Source organism: Malania oleifera, chromosome 1, assembly GCF_029873635.1.
Source record: "Malania oleifera isolate guangnan ecotype guangnan chromosome 1, ASM2987363v1, whole genome shotgun sequence".
Lineage (NCBI taxonomy): Eukaryota > Viridiplantae > Streptophyta > Magnoliopsida > Santalales > Ximeniaceae > Malania > Malania oleifera.
In genome coordinates, this window is record NC_080417.1 from 21,446,600 (window position 1) to 21,461,680 (window position 15,081).

The window sequence follows — 15,081 nt, forward strand, 5'->3', positions numbered from 1 at the left end:
GGAACATTATCCTCAGTGTGAAAGCATAAAGGAAATAGAAAAGATGTGCACGGGGGAAGTGGAGCGTACCTAGGTGGAGAAGTAAGGGGAAAGAAAAATTGAAACTAAGGAAAAATGTACCTGAAAATTAACTTAAAATAAAACAAGGTAAGATAAAATGAAAATAAAGGAAAGAAAAACATCACAGTCTATCTGGCAAAGCTTTAGAGGAATTTCAACTCGTGGGTGCAGGTCTATGAATTGAACTGGCAAGTCTCCAAATTTGAGTTGCCACAATGAATCTGTTTTGTTACCTACACAAAAGTTTGCTTCAAATAAATCAATACATTCTAAGGTACCAGACAAAACATGTGCAAACTACCTTCTTTGTTTTAACAAAAAATTATCTTTATTCAACATATTTTCCAGAAAATTCACTTCTTTAAGAATTGGTCTTTAAGGAAAAGTTATCACAGCAGTTACCTTTGTTTCTTCAAAAGCATCAACGCTAAAATTTTTACTTGGTTCCTTGAAAGTTAAATTCTTACTAGTCTGCTCGCCCTCTTTATCGGGTGTACCCATCACCTTAGCACTATGAGGATTTGCTTTAGCATTGCACTCCTTAACATTTAATCCAGTAAGGAATGATGGTTCCACCGCTATCAATCTCTAAGGGTAAGGTACCATAGCTTAGTAGTCCTTACTAGTCTTGGTATCCACATTAACTAACTTATTCAATTCTGGGCTTAGTTCCTCTAATTTTTCTTTGACCTCATCTATCTCTGTTGTAACTTCAGGTGTCAGGACAACTGTTGATCTGTCAGTGAGTATCTTAGGTTGAGGAACTTCTTTTCCACTTCTCGAAGTAATAACGGCCTCCTCTATCTCAATAAAAATATTATGTATTTGTTGCTATTGGTGCTGGTATTCTTGAGGATTAGGCTGATGTTCTACCAGAAATTCCTTTTTTTCTAAAATATCCAACTACGTGCTCATCGCATTAAGGGTGTTTCGTAATTCATTTATGGTGTGAGTGTGCTGATTGCTAGTTATGACTTGAATTTGCATGAACTGTTGAAAGGCATCCTCAAGAGAATTCTCCAGTGGAGCAGGTGCTGCATTAGATTGAAATCCTGAAGGTGCATAACTCTGAGAGATCTATTGCGGCTGATACTGATGCTGAAAGACAGCCTGATGATATGACAACTGATAAGTGGGTGCATAGGACTGGGAAGATTGATTCCAAAATTGCTCTTTACTATACTACTTTTCCATCTCCATAGCCTCCACTCTTCTGGTGAGTTCAGCCATATGGGCCTCAACATACAAATCATCTTTCAGTTCATACCACTCTCCACCATGTATTGCTCTCAATGGTTGAGCTGCAATTGGTCTTCTGTCAATCCTAGTATTCCACTGTTGAGCATAGTTAGCTAGATGATCCAGAAAAGTCAATGCCTCATTAAGCTCCTTGTCAAAGAAATGTCCTATACACATAGTATGAACAAATTATTTCGATTTAGGAGTCAACGTAGTGTAGAAATAATTGACCAGGAACCATGATTCAAATCCATGGTGGTTACACATATTAACTAGATCCCTAAATCTCTCCCAGCTTTCATGAAATGTCTCATCAACTCCTCGCATGAATCGACTGATTTGAACTTGAGTTTTCTGTAAGGGAAAAAATTTATGCAGAAATTCTTTTCATATATCAGCCCAACTACAGATAGAATTAAGCCTAAGAGAATTAAAATACGTCTTAGCCTTGCCTTTCAATGAAAAAGGAAATAGACACAATCTAATTGTCTAATTAGTGGCAGCCTCATCTATAAATGTAACACATGCAAACTCAAAATCAGTTAAATGTTGATACAGATTTTCACACTCCATCTCATAAAATTGAGGTATCACAGATATCATTCGAAGCTTAATGTTAAAGTTTTGTGCATTTTCAGGCAATATAATGCAAGATGATTGTGTGGTTCGTGTGAGCTACAAAAAATTCATAAGCATGTGTGGTGCAGGTGCAGCTAAATTTTTTTTTTTCAAAACTCTATTTTTTTTTCTTTTTCTTTTTCATGATAAAAATTCAAATAATGGGAAAAATACTAGTTTAGAACTAAAACTGACATTCTCCGGCAATGGCGCCAAAAACTTGACTCACTCTAAAAATAAGTAGCTCAAAAATTATCCCAAGTATAGGAGTTCAATCGTGTAATAATTAGCTCAAGGGTCAGCCTCATGGAATGCATTTTAATTCCAAACTCGTGTAATTCCAAAATAAATTAAGAAAAGAAAAATTTACTAAACATAGTTCAGATTTAGATTCCTAGGATTTTTGAGGTTTTTGCAATAGAACTTATGTTCTAACTAAAAATTAAATATGCATGAAATAACTTAAATAAATACCAGATTCAATACCAGAATAATGAAAGAACTAAGACTAAATAAAAACACTAACTTTAATAATAAAAACACCCAAGAACAATTTAAGTTCTAATAAAGATTCCAAATAAAAGAAACAAATTGAAATTTTTTTATATAATAAATAATAAGCAAAACAAATATTTAAGATTCCATGCAAGACTTTAAGAACAATCTAAACTAAATAATTCAAAATAACCCAACCAAAATAAAATCAAACCACAACTTTTTATCAAATAAATACACTAAAGAAAGAGAGCAGAAGAGAGAAAGATTCAACATAAAACTAATTGACAATGTTTAAATAACAAGGCAATTGAACTAATGTTTTAATAATAAAAATAAATCCAACAAGTGGTTAATATTCAAATAAAAAAAACAATAAGGAGAGAGAGAGAGAGAGAGAGAGAGAGAGAGAGAGAGGGAGAGAGAGAGAGAGAGAGAGAGAGAGAGAGAGAGAGAGACCAACTGCCTCCCCTTCAGCAAAACTACTCCCTTTGAAAAAAAATCAAACCCTACTTTTTTACCTTACCTCAAGCCCCCTCCCTTTGACTTTTCAAAATTGTTTTTCAATCCAATTGGGCACCCAACTTGCATACACACGGCCCAGCGCATGGAAAAGGACCCGGCTGCATGGCCGGGTCAAATCAACTTATTTTATTATTATTTTTTTCATATTTCTTCCTTTTGTTAACATATAATCTGTTCTACACTTTCAAAGCCAATTTTGGCCTAATACACATCTATATCTCCCAAAGCTTGAAACATGAAAGTTGTAGAGATCTTTCTCAACTTTAGCTAGAATTTTGAATCGTTCCTATCAGAGCTCATGTGAGAAGGTTGCGTCTATATTACGAAGTAATGTCGAAATAGTCCACAAAACAGCGTATGGTAACTTCACGTCCGATTTTGACCTTGATGCAGTTAGTATTTTTCAAAATGCAAAACAAGAAAATTGTATATAGTTTTCTTATCTTTCTACAACATCCTGAATCATCTAAATCAGAGGTCAGATGAGAGAGTTACGCACAGATTATGAAGTACTATCGGTTTTTAACTTCCAATAGTCGCCCTGCAATAAAAAAATACCAAAAATTCATAAATTACTCAATAAAACCCAAATATTATAAATAGGATACAATGTTAAATTATTGAGAGTAATTGGGTATTTAATTAAAACTATAAGTCTCAATGCATGAATTAAATCACCTAATTACGCAATTTAAGCACATAATCAGAAACACTGTGTAAGATTTGAGAGAGAAAGAAAAAAGGAAGAGAGGGGAGTTTCTGCCAAATTGTAGAGAGCGAAGAAGCATAGAAGCAGAAAAGCAAAAAGTAGAACAGCAGAGGGGCAGCAGTAAAGTAACAATATACACTCGGACTCACGCACACGCAGACCCAGGGAGTTGGAAAAGAAGATTGAAGGAGGAAAGTAAGAGGGTAAAAATATGAAACTTTGCTCCTAAAGTTGTTCAATCTATGTGATAGTTGTACATGTGTAAGTAAGAATACATGTTCCCTTCCTCTCTCTCAGATTTTGAACCTGAGTTTGGACCCAAACTTGCTTCCCCAAACCTGAATCAAAATTCAGATTTAAACCCCACCCCTAAGCTCAAATCTGAACCCATAACCAGAAGACATGACCCTCCCCTGACCCGAACTCAAGTTTAGAGTCAAAGTCATTTATCCCGTGCCACGCGTGTGTTTAAATAGGGGGGCCCATGTTTATTTTCAAAATTAAATCAACTCAATTCCCATTTGAAAGTTATTGGCCCATGAACTTTTAAAACAATTGGCCCATAGCCATTTGAAATATACCCAAACCAGCCTATTTTTTTTAATAACTGGGCCAACCCATTTTTTTGTAAATAACTAGGCCAGTCCATTTTTTGTAAATAACCAGACCAGTCCATTTTTTCTAAATAACCAGACTAGCCCATTTTTTATTAAAACAACCAGACCAGCCCATTTTTGTAAATCTAACTGGGCCAGTCCGTTTTCAAACTTAACCAGGCCATAGTCTATTTCAAAAACCCCAGAACGCGTTTTAAAAATAACCTTTGGCCCGTTTAGCAAACAAACCCAAAGCACGTTTAATCTTTTTAATTCAGACACATCTTCAAATTTTAACCAAAGCCAATTTTTTTCTCAACTCCCTGAGCCCATTTCATAAAGCTCCCTAAGCCCAGACCCTCACGTATGTCCCTTCACACATGCTTGTAAGCATGTGACACACTTGGATAATCCGAGTCACCCCACTCATTGGGTTGAATCGTACAAGTCAACCCAGTAACACATCCACTGAGCCAAGGCGAGTTAACTTGTCCTCGTCTCCACTTGAAACCTAACCAAAGACTCCAAAGCATCCCCCTTTGAATCTCACAGAACCATAAGCATCACAAGTCAGAATCAAACAATTGAAACTCATCTTCACCCCATACATATACATAAAATAAATACATCAAAGAATAAAAAATAAAAATAAAAGAGAAGAACTTATCTTTCGAGATGTCTTTAGTTGTTATAAGCATCATCTTGAGGCTTTTGGTGAACCTCCTCTCTTGAAACCCCACAGAACCGTGCGCGTTTGGCATCCATAGCTCCCTCTAGACCAAACATTGAAATGGCCAAGATCTCAAGGAGGGTCCTTTTAACAGGGTCGCAGAGACGAGTAAAAAGGGAAGAAATGGAATAGAAGCTAGGGTTCTTGGGGAGAGTTTGAGTGAGAGTTTCAGGGAGCGGTTGAGGCGAGAGCTAGGAAGATGCTAGTTTAGGGCTTCATTCATAGAAATTTAGGGATGGAAAAGAGATTGAGTGAGAGAGTAAGGCGAGATACAAGAGCTAGGGTTTTCAGATCGGGTATACAGAGGAAGGCAGTGAAAGAGAGATTTGCAGAGAGGCTAGATCTAGGTTCTTTGAAGAATAGAGAAGGAAAAAGAAAAGAGGAAGAGAGTACTCGAGAAAAGAATAGAGATTTCATACACTGATTTGCAGGAGAGAAGGACTGAGTTTTTAGGGTTTTGTTGTGGAAAGAATAAGGGACGGTGAAAATGGAGGGGTTACAGAAACCCTAGGGTTTCTGAGTTAGGATTTCAGAGAAGGAAGAGTAGAGAATGAAAGGGAGAATAGGGAAGGAGAGAGAGGAAAGAGAGGGGGCTGTGAGTGGAAGTGGAAAAATGAGAGGAGGAAAATTTTAGTTTTTATATGTTTTGCTCAAAAGTCGTAGGATTATAACACGTGACCTTTCTCCAATCGTTAGATCAAGAGACCATGTGGCCTTCTGGGAACCATTGGATGTGTGTTTTTAGCCAATACACCAGATTGAGGACATGTCACAGATCCTTGCACCCCCTAGTCTCCAACTGTTGGATCTAGTTCTCCAGGAACGACCCAGATTTCCCCGGAGATAGTGACTCTACGGGTCTCGTCCCGGCCACATGCTAGGTGACACATGGTCACCGGTCTCCCATGCGTGCAGGAGCACGCATGCTTACCTCATAGCTGTTGGATCCGCTCCACTTCAGTAACCACGATGAGGCCACGTGGTCAATCCAGACATCTCCCCGAACTCCACTTGCAACACAACACCTCATGGCCTTGACCGAGCCTTAAAATGGTTGACCCCCCCCCCCCAACCCTGAACCGGTTCTTTCCCTGAACCAGTCTTGGGTCTCCTAAACCAGGATGGAACCACTTCAGTTCCTTTTTTATTATTTTTCCATTTAAATAATTCATAGAAAATCTAAAAAAAAAAATGCAGAAAAATTATGGAAAAATCACCCAAAAAAATCAAGAAAATTTTGAAAAATTCTTAAAAATACTTCCAAACCATTTTTCTTTGTTCTTTCTTCTTAAAATATTTTTTTATGTTAAAAATCACATAAAATACCAAAAAATTCACAAAAATATTTTTGCAACCCAAAATTGTTTTCACTTAGAAAAATTACACAAAAATTAAGAAAATATTTTTCAACCCCAAATCCTCATTGTTTTTGCCTTAATTACCTTTTTTATTTAATTAGCATTCAGGAAAAATATTGAAAAATTTAAAAATATTACAAAATTCATTAAAATGTTTAGAAAAATCATGAAAATCATAAAAAATGCTTTTGAAGCCCCCAAAAAATAGTTTTCATCCCAAATAAGTTCCCAAACCTCCTAGACTATTATTTTTCACACTTAGAAAACTCTGACAATTTCAAAAATTCCAAGAGTTTTTTTTGTCAAACTATTTTCTCGATTTTCCGATCCCGATGATTTAATATGGAGCCATGAGCTCTTCAAAGTACGATATGCCCCAGTTCTGAGGGAATGCTTATATCGTATTTATTTTGTGTGTTTTCTTCGATTCTAGAAAGGGAGTAATTTTATAAAGCTTATTGAATTTATTTTGGGATAATTTTAAATTAATTAGGTACCGTTCGTAAGAACGGGCGCATAGGGATGCTAATACCTTCCCCTCGCGTAACTGAACTCTCAAGCCCGACTTTGGCAATGCAAACCGATTCTACCCTTAATTGAGTAGTAATCAAGTATTTTAACTACACTTCAAAATGTTAGTGGCAACTCCATACACTTTGTTTTCCACGAAAAATCACATTTTTAAAATCCACACACTTCATTTCATTTTTTGTCATCCCAAGTTCCCGTCCGGAACATCGCGTCACCCATTACAGCTTTTTATAAAATACTAAAGATCAATTTTTTCTTTCTAGCAACTCCTTTTCATTTAAGCGTAAATAATTTTTACAAAACCATTTCAATTAGTTTATTTTTATATATCAGTTCTTTTTTAATAATTCCTTTTCAAAACCAATAGGGGGGCAAAGTAAGCCTAAGGTCACCCTTCCCTATTGACCAATCCTATCTCCCTTTGTTGCAACAAACATAGGTTAAGGGTGATTAGCTTACTGAACTCAAACCAAGCCTAAGAATACTTCTCAAGGGGTTAGTCATGATATTCAAAAAAAAAAAATTCTTCACGAGTTAATTAGTTTAAGGGATTTTCTAAGAATTCGTAGATTGTAAGTTAAAAATCATTGAATCATCCATATTTGGTTCACAGGCAATCATAAGTTCTCAAAAATGTATTACGCCCGTCGTCTAATTTTTATTTTTTATTTTTAATCTAGATTTCTAGAAAGACATCCTATTCTTAAGCATGGGTTCATGACATAATTTTTTAAACCAAATGCCAACTTAGGATTATCACTAGATAAAATAAGAAACAGTTTACTTAGATGATCCTAGATATCTTCCTTGAATCGCTTTCGGATATCCAATAATAAGGTCCATCTCTCCCTCTCTCTCTCTCTCACAGAGAAAATGCTAGCCCTCCACATAAAATAATGTGTATATACTACCATCTGTGAGTGGAAAGTGGAACAGGAGATCCCCTGTGATCTCTGCTTGGGTGCATTTTGGTGGTGGGATCGGAAGGCCGACTGAGCTTCATTTTCTAACACACCATATCTTAGCTCCTCCTCCTGTCGGCTAATAGTGAGTAATTAATCATTTCTCACCCTCGGTGCAATATTCAAACATTAAAAGCAAACATTTCAGCACCATGGGAGGCCACAATGCGGTCAACATTTGACCAGCTACCTACTTTGCCCGTTAATTTCCCTCTGTAAGCCTTCTTTTCATATGTCCCACGAGCGTGCTAAAGCTGGAAGAAATATCTATTTAACCAATGCATATACACATATGCGACACTTCATTAAACCAATGCATTAATAAAAATGGAAAATCATGTTTAGCGAATCATATTAACCATCCAAACTGCAGGAGTTGATACAACCATAACCATACATTGATTGGTCCACCGTAATTAATTATTTAGTGATAATTAAGGACCTCAGAGGCCAATAGTAACATACTCCTAAGCTTATAAATACCCAAGGGAAGGCTCCTAATTGTCATCCATGTGCTCCTCCTCTCTCAATTTTCATCTAACAGCTTGAATATATATTTTCGAGCTAGCTAGCATCTTAACTAGCTGCTTTGTTTCCAATAACTTCTCTAGTCATGGCCAAAATTCAAATCATATGTATCACTACTTTGCTTTTTGCACTTGCTACATTACATGAAATTCCATCTACTGATGGAAGGCTTGGTATCAGCCCCAAATCTTTCGTGAGATTCCAGAAAAAAGCACTAGACTACAATAGTCCTAGTGTTAAGCATTCGGAGATAACTGACACAGATGATGCTGAGTTTGAAGGAGGTTCAACTCCAGGTCCCAGTCATGGCATTGGCCACCAATCTATAGCTCCTCTAGAATCTGAGAACAATGCTGAACAGAAAACACTGGGCAACAATAGTCCTAGTGTTGACCATTCTATTACAGAAAACAAAACTCATGTTAAATATGGAGGAGGTAAAACTCTGTGTCACAACCCCAATGTCATCCATGAACACTTTGCAGGAAACATAGATGGCGCCCAACCTGCAGGAGGTACAACTCCATGTCATCGTCCGGTTGTTGGCCTCAATACTTTCGAAGGAGATGGAGAACATGGTTTTCAACCCACTGCACAGGGCAATGTTAGTGATGCCCTACCAGAGAAAACAAGTCCAGGGCATAGCCCTGGTATTGGCCACAAAGCATTTGCAGGCCCTTAATTTATCACAAGCTAATGGAGTGATAAATAAGGCCCCCGCTATCATGGTCATTCTCTTTATAAAGAAATGCATTGCACCCATATTATGGTGTGGCAAGTGTGAGTCTCACTAGCTACTATGTATGAACGCGTGTAGAATTTTATTTGTAGTTCGTGTCCTATTGTGAATAATCCCTTGCCATAAGATTGTTTAGCGTGCAAGTATTTCATTTCGACCAGTTTGATAACCAGACCATTTCCCATGTAAGTACCAAAATAAATTTTTATGGTGTAATATATGTATGATTTTTTAGGATGCATTGCAATGTTGAATATTGGGGTGTGGCACAAAAGGGATATGCATTGGAAGCTACATTACCTCCCATTGTATAGTCAAGATTGGGCCTCCACTGGATTAATATTTGTATGTATGTATATATGTATTCATGCATTCATGCATTTACTATTTGTTGAAAAAAATTGGCTCTAGTTTATGTTGTCAAGTAATAATTATTGCTCTTCCTTGTTGGCATAAATATTCAATGTGACTAGCTTTTTGTTATTGATTATATGGAATCACTAACTACATGTCTTATATTTAAACAAAAGGTACTCGGACAAATGTAGGGATAATTGTGTACTTAATAATTTCACCAAGACGAGAGAATATCTTAATGGACAAGTGTGAGAGGAGGTATAAGCGTCGCCAAAATTGCACTTTGTACAAGATTTAACAATCTTATTTTAGGCGAATGCATGACTATTTAATCTCCTTTGAGCAATGGAATTAAATTTTAGCTTAACATGTTTTATGAATATTATTGTTATTATTAAACATGTTGCTATAAATATAATTTTAACTTTTTGAAATAGTTTAATATTATTATTTTTTTTCTCTACTATTTCGATTTAGTTATTTCTAATTATATAAATTATTGGGTAAAAGACCCTCACTCGCCTTAAGTTTGGCAAAAAGATTTGGGCCTCAACTGAGATTTTAAAATTTGCACAAATCTCCCCTATGCGTTGGTAAAAAATGTGTAATCCTACCCCTGTATTTTTAAAAATTCACTAAAACCTTCTTCGAGGCTTGACTAAAAAAATACGAACCTCCTTTAATATTTGGTAAAAAGGCAAGAAATGGAAACAAGAAAGATCGTTAATATTTTCAAAATAAATTTAAGAGAGATCCAGGCGTCTTTTTACTAAATCTCAAGAGAATTTTATGAAATTTTTAAAATTTAAAAAAAAAAAATTACATCTTTTTATCACTTATTTTCCTTATTGTCAACTAATTACTCAATTTAATTTATCAGTGTATATGGTCTTGTCTCTTGATTTTACTTTGAGGAGCTTGTGTCCCCAACGCAAATGGTTTTAAAGTAGCATCATTTAAAAATAAATAATAATAAAAACCTTTGTGCCTTTTCAAAATTTCTATGACAATCTAGGCAGTTACAATTTTAGTTATTCACGTAAAAAAGCAAATTTTCGTACAAAATGGTTTATTTAGCCATTTTCTTAGAGGTGATTGAAGAAAAGATCTTGTATAACGTATATAAATAAACAAGGTCTGCGAAGTTTGCTCAACATCCGTTGTCGTCCAGTTGTTAGGATATCTGGCTTTCACCCAGGAGACCCGGGTTCAATTCCCGGCAACGGAAGTTTTAAACTTTTAAGACCAGAGTCCACAACGTACGCTCTTAAGTGGAGCTATGACCCTAAATTTTCTGAAAGGTTTTCTAATTTAGTTTCATGTTTTGAATATGAGTTTAAATATATTTGAACTAAGTCTAATATAATTTTAAGTTTTATGTGATATTTTATATTAATCTATACAAATTCAAATTTAATTTTAACTCTAAGTTCTCAATAATATGACTAGGGATGATAATTTTTACCTTAAAATTTTAGGAGTTGGTTTAGTAACTTAGAAGTTAGAACGATGTAAGATTTAAAAACTTCTAATCAAATAGAAGAATCAGTAGAAAAATTTTTTATGTAAGTGATCTCACTTAATGGGACCTAAAGTTTGTTATTGTTATTGTTAACCAACTTAATTTTTACTATTACAAATGTAATATTTGCAATTATAAAAAATAATTCTATACAATTCAAAATTTTAGAAGTTGGTTAAATAATAAATGTGAAATTAATTGAACAACATACACAAGTTAAATCATTGACTGAGAATTTTAGAAGTTGTTTAAACAGTAGATCTAAAATTAAATCATTAGATTCCTATTCAAAATTCTAATATTTGGGATTGTACAATCTTATCTATTTCAAAATCATTACATTCCTATACAACTTTAATTTTCTTTTTTTTCTCTCTATGTTCATTATTTTTAATTCTCCTAATGCTATTAAATTTTTGATTAACCAAAGAAGCGATATTTAGTAGTGTGTGTGTGTATTATGACAATCCAAATTAAATTAAATTGTAAGATAACCTATTCTTTATATTAAATTAATTGTAAGATAACATATTCTGCTATTTTGTTATATGTCTAAATTTATATATAAGGTTTTAAATTGAATCTCTTAGTTCATTAATATGTTTAATGTTAAGGAATGAGAGTCTTCAAATACCAAAACAACCCGAATCCGAAGTGGGGTACCAGGTACACCTATCCATAATTCATTTAAAATATGCAGCGGAAATACTTCAAATCACAAAACTATACCAGAGTACTAAACCTTCTCATATTTACCCGTGTATCTCCAATACATCCATAATACATCCCAGATAAACAAAACATATATATATACATGCCTGTGTCTCACATGCACTTACTTTTAACAACACTATTTAATCCCGCCCCCAAAACTCTCTAGGCTTGATTCCTTGTATTTCCTAAAATGTTGAAATTATTGGAGTGAGACACTTCTCAGTAAAACATAATAGATTTTTGATACTTTTATTTCAAAAACATGTTTTTTCGTAATAAATTTCTTTGTGTATGTAAATCATCATATATATATATATATATACATAAAGGATTTTCCCTGAATGGACATCATATATCACCATGTAATAACCCCATGTGATCAGGTTGTGCGGTCTGAAGATTGGACTTAGTCATGGCTGACCTGCTACCAGGTTAAGTCAAACATAAAAGTCTGTAAGTACGATTGGCCTACTTAGCTTGGTCCGGACTCCAGAGGGGTACTCTACACTTCTAAGGCTTAATCGACTATCCATCCGCCTACACTCTTAGAATAGTGCGGCTGCACTAATATATCATACTAGTAACGACACCGCAGTCTTAACATAATTGGTCCATCAAGGTTTTTATACCATATAGTACCATTTATAACATAAAATAGTAACATGATATCATTTCACAATTCAGTATAAAACATGTCTTATTCATAAGTCCGTATAAGTCTTGTCATAACTGTCATTTCATATCTCTGTATAAAATTGTCATATCATAATCGGTATAAAACCGTTATATCATAACTATCATATCATAATTGGTATAAAACTATCATATCATAATCGATATAAAACTGTCATATCATAATTGTCATATCATGCTTCAAAATAAAACTATCATATCTCAATTATTTCTCATGTCACACAATTTGAGTGATAAATCATAATATAAATAACTGCCAAAAAAAACGTTTTTTTGCTAAAAATAAGGGTATGATCATCTCCATAATTTTATATAACATAAAATACATGTTTAATAAGAAAAGTGAAAAGATTACCCTACTCACTTTAGTTTTTCCCAAATACATATATAATATCTAAATCACCATATCCATATGCCTGATTATTCAGAAAAATCATATATAATGTTCATGTAATGATATACTCCTTTTTAATCGGTTAAATTTTCAAAAATAACTGAAATAATCTATTCTCCTTATCTTATTCCTGGAGTGGTGCCTAGGATGCCCAAACGACGAATCTGTTCTAGTTAAAATGCAGAGGATCGGAACTAGTATCCTAAGGTGGCGTTTGTTTTTCAACCTAGCCTAAAAATGGAGAGAAATTGAGGAGAGAGAGAGAGAGAGAGAGAGAGAGAGAGAGAGAGACCAAACCCTAGAGAGAGAGGGAGATAATTTTTTTAAAAAAAGATGAACCAACGTCCTATTTATAGGCTATTGTCCCAAAAAAAACCGTCGATGGTTTGGTCTTTGACCAAACTGTTTTTACCGCCTTTTTACTTTAACAGCTCTCGGTAATCCAAAATCATCGACGGTTTTTCCTTGTGCTCACCAAACTGCTGACGGTTTGGTCCTACACCAAACCAATTCCGCCTCCCCCCCCCCCCCCAATTTTTTTTTATATATAAATTTTTCGGGTCTCTACATACTCTCCTTTTTATAAAAATTTCATCCTCGAAATTTGTTAACCAATACTCAACCCAAATGTGGAATTCCATTAAATGGTAACCTCGCACGGCAGAAGGGCCGGTAGTCACCTATATAGCGGCCCCGTCCCAATTTTTTAAATAATACTCACTTATGGCGAAAGAATACCATGGTTACAGCAAGGTTTCTGGGAGATTATAGATAGTTAAATAAAAATTCTCCCCAAAACCATTCAAAACTTAAATACCATATGCAGATAGATTTAAACTAAATAAGCTTATTCAAAACAAGTCCTTAATCAAACAACCAAATACTTACCTGCCTCACGCTGGCCCTGGAGGAATAAGTGTGGGTACCCCTGATGCATTTCCTCCTCTAATTCCCATGAATCTTCCTCAACTGCGTGATTATGCTAGAGTACTTTCACCAATGGGATCTTTTTTGTACGTAGTTCCTACTCCTTCTAGTTTAGAATCTGCATCGGTACTTCTTCATATGATAAGGTGTATCCAAGCTCTAACAACTCATAACTTATCACATGCGATGGATCTGGCACGTATTTTCTCAGCATAGACATGTGAAACACATCATGGATCGTCGACAATGTTGAGGGTAACGCTATTCTGTAGGCTACTCCACCAATTCATTCAAGTATCTTGAATGGCCCAATATGCCTAGGGCTTAACTTGTCCTTCTTCCCAAATCTCATAACTCCCTTCATTGGTGCAATTTTCAAAAATACATTTTCCCCCACACCAAACTTTAGTTCTCGTCGGCAGGTATCAACATAACTCTTTTATTGATTCTAAGTTGTTTTTAATTCTTTCTCAGATGAGTATGATTTTCTCATAAGTTTGTTGCATGATCTCTGGTCCCAAAATTTTGTCTTTCACCATCCTTGTCCCAATACAATGGAGATTGGTACCTCCGACCACATAACGTTTCATATGGTGCCATCTTGATACTGGCTTGGTAGCTATTGTTGTAAGCGAACTCAACCAGTGGTAGATACTGAATCCAACTACCTCTGAAATCCAGTACGTAACTCCACAACATATCTTCTAGTATTTGAATTGTTTGCTCTGACTGTCCATCAGTTTGAGGATGAAACGCTAGCTGAGATCCCAAGGCTCTCTGTAAAGTCTTCTAGAACTAGAATGTGAACCGTGGGTCTCGATCTGATATGATGGACACTGGCACACCGTGTAGTCTAACTATCTCCTAAATATACAACTCTGCCAATTTATTCATGGAGTTGTTAATCTTGATTGGAAGAAAATGGACAATCTTTGTCAGTCTGTCAACAACCACCCAAATGGTGTTTTGCCCATGCAGTGCTGGTGGCAACCCTGTAACAAAGTCCATGGAGATTTTTGGAATTTGTGTAATCCCAAAAGGGGGGTGAATTGGGTTTTAAAAACTTTTTTGACTAATTTAAATATTTCGCTGATTCACCACAAATCATATCTCATTCATAATACAAATCTGTATGCAAAATATGTTGGGAATAAAGAACAAATTCCCGTAACCTATGAGAAACAAAATAGAGAAAAAATAAGCCAAAGAAAAATCAATCACACGCACAAGACAATATTTACGTGGTTCGGCAATTTTGCCTACGTCCACGAAGTTGCAGGGATTTCAATATTATCAGGAAGAAAACACAGAGAGTGCGGTGATACAATGCTCTCCCTCTCGCTCTCTCGCAGGTACAACCATCCCAACCCTAATCACCCGAAAG

At 35.3% G+C, this 15,081-nt stretch overlaps 1 non-coding gene across 1 annotated transcript; it reads left to right on the forward strand.

Annotated features, from left to right (window-relative positions):
• The first annotated feature begins 10,603 nt into the window (after positions 1-10,603).
• TRNAE-UUC (transfer RNA glutamic acid (anticodon UUC)) lies at positions 10,604-10,675 on the forward strand. Its single transcript has one exon. It is a non-coding gene; the product is annotated as a tRNA-Glu (tRNA).
• Positions 10,676-15,081: the final 4,406 nt, after the last annotated feature.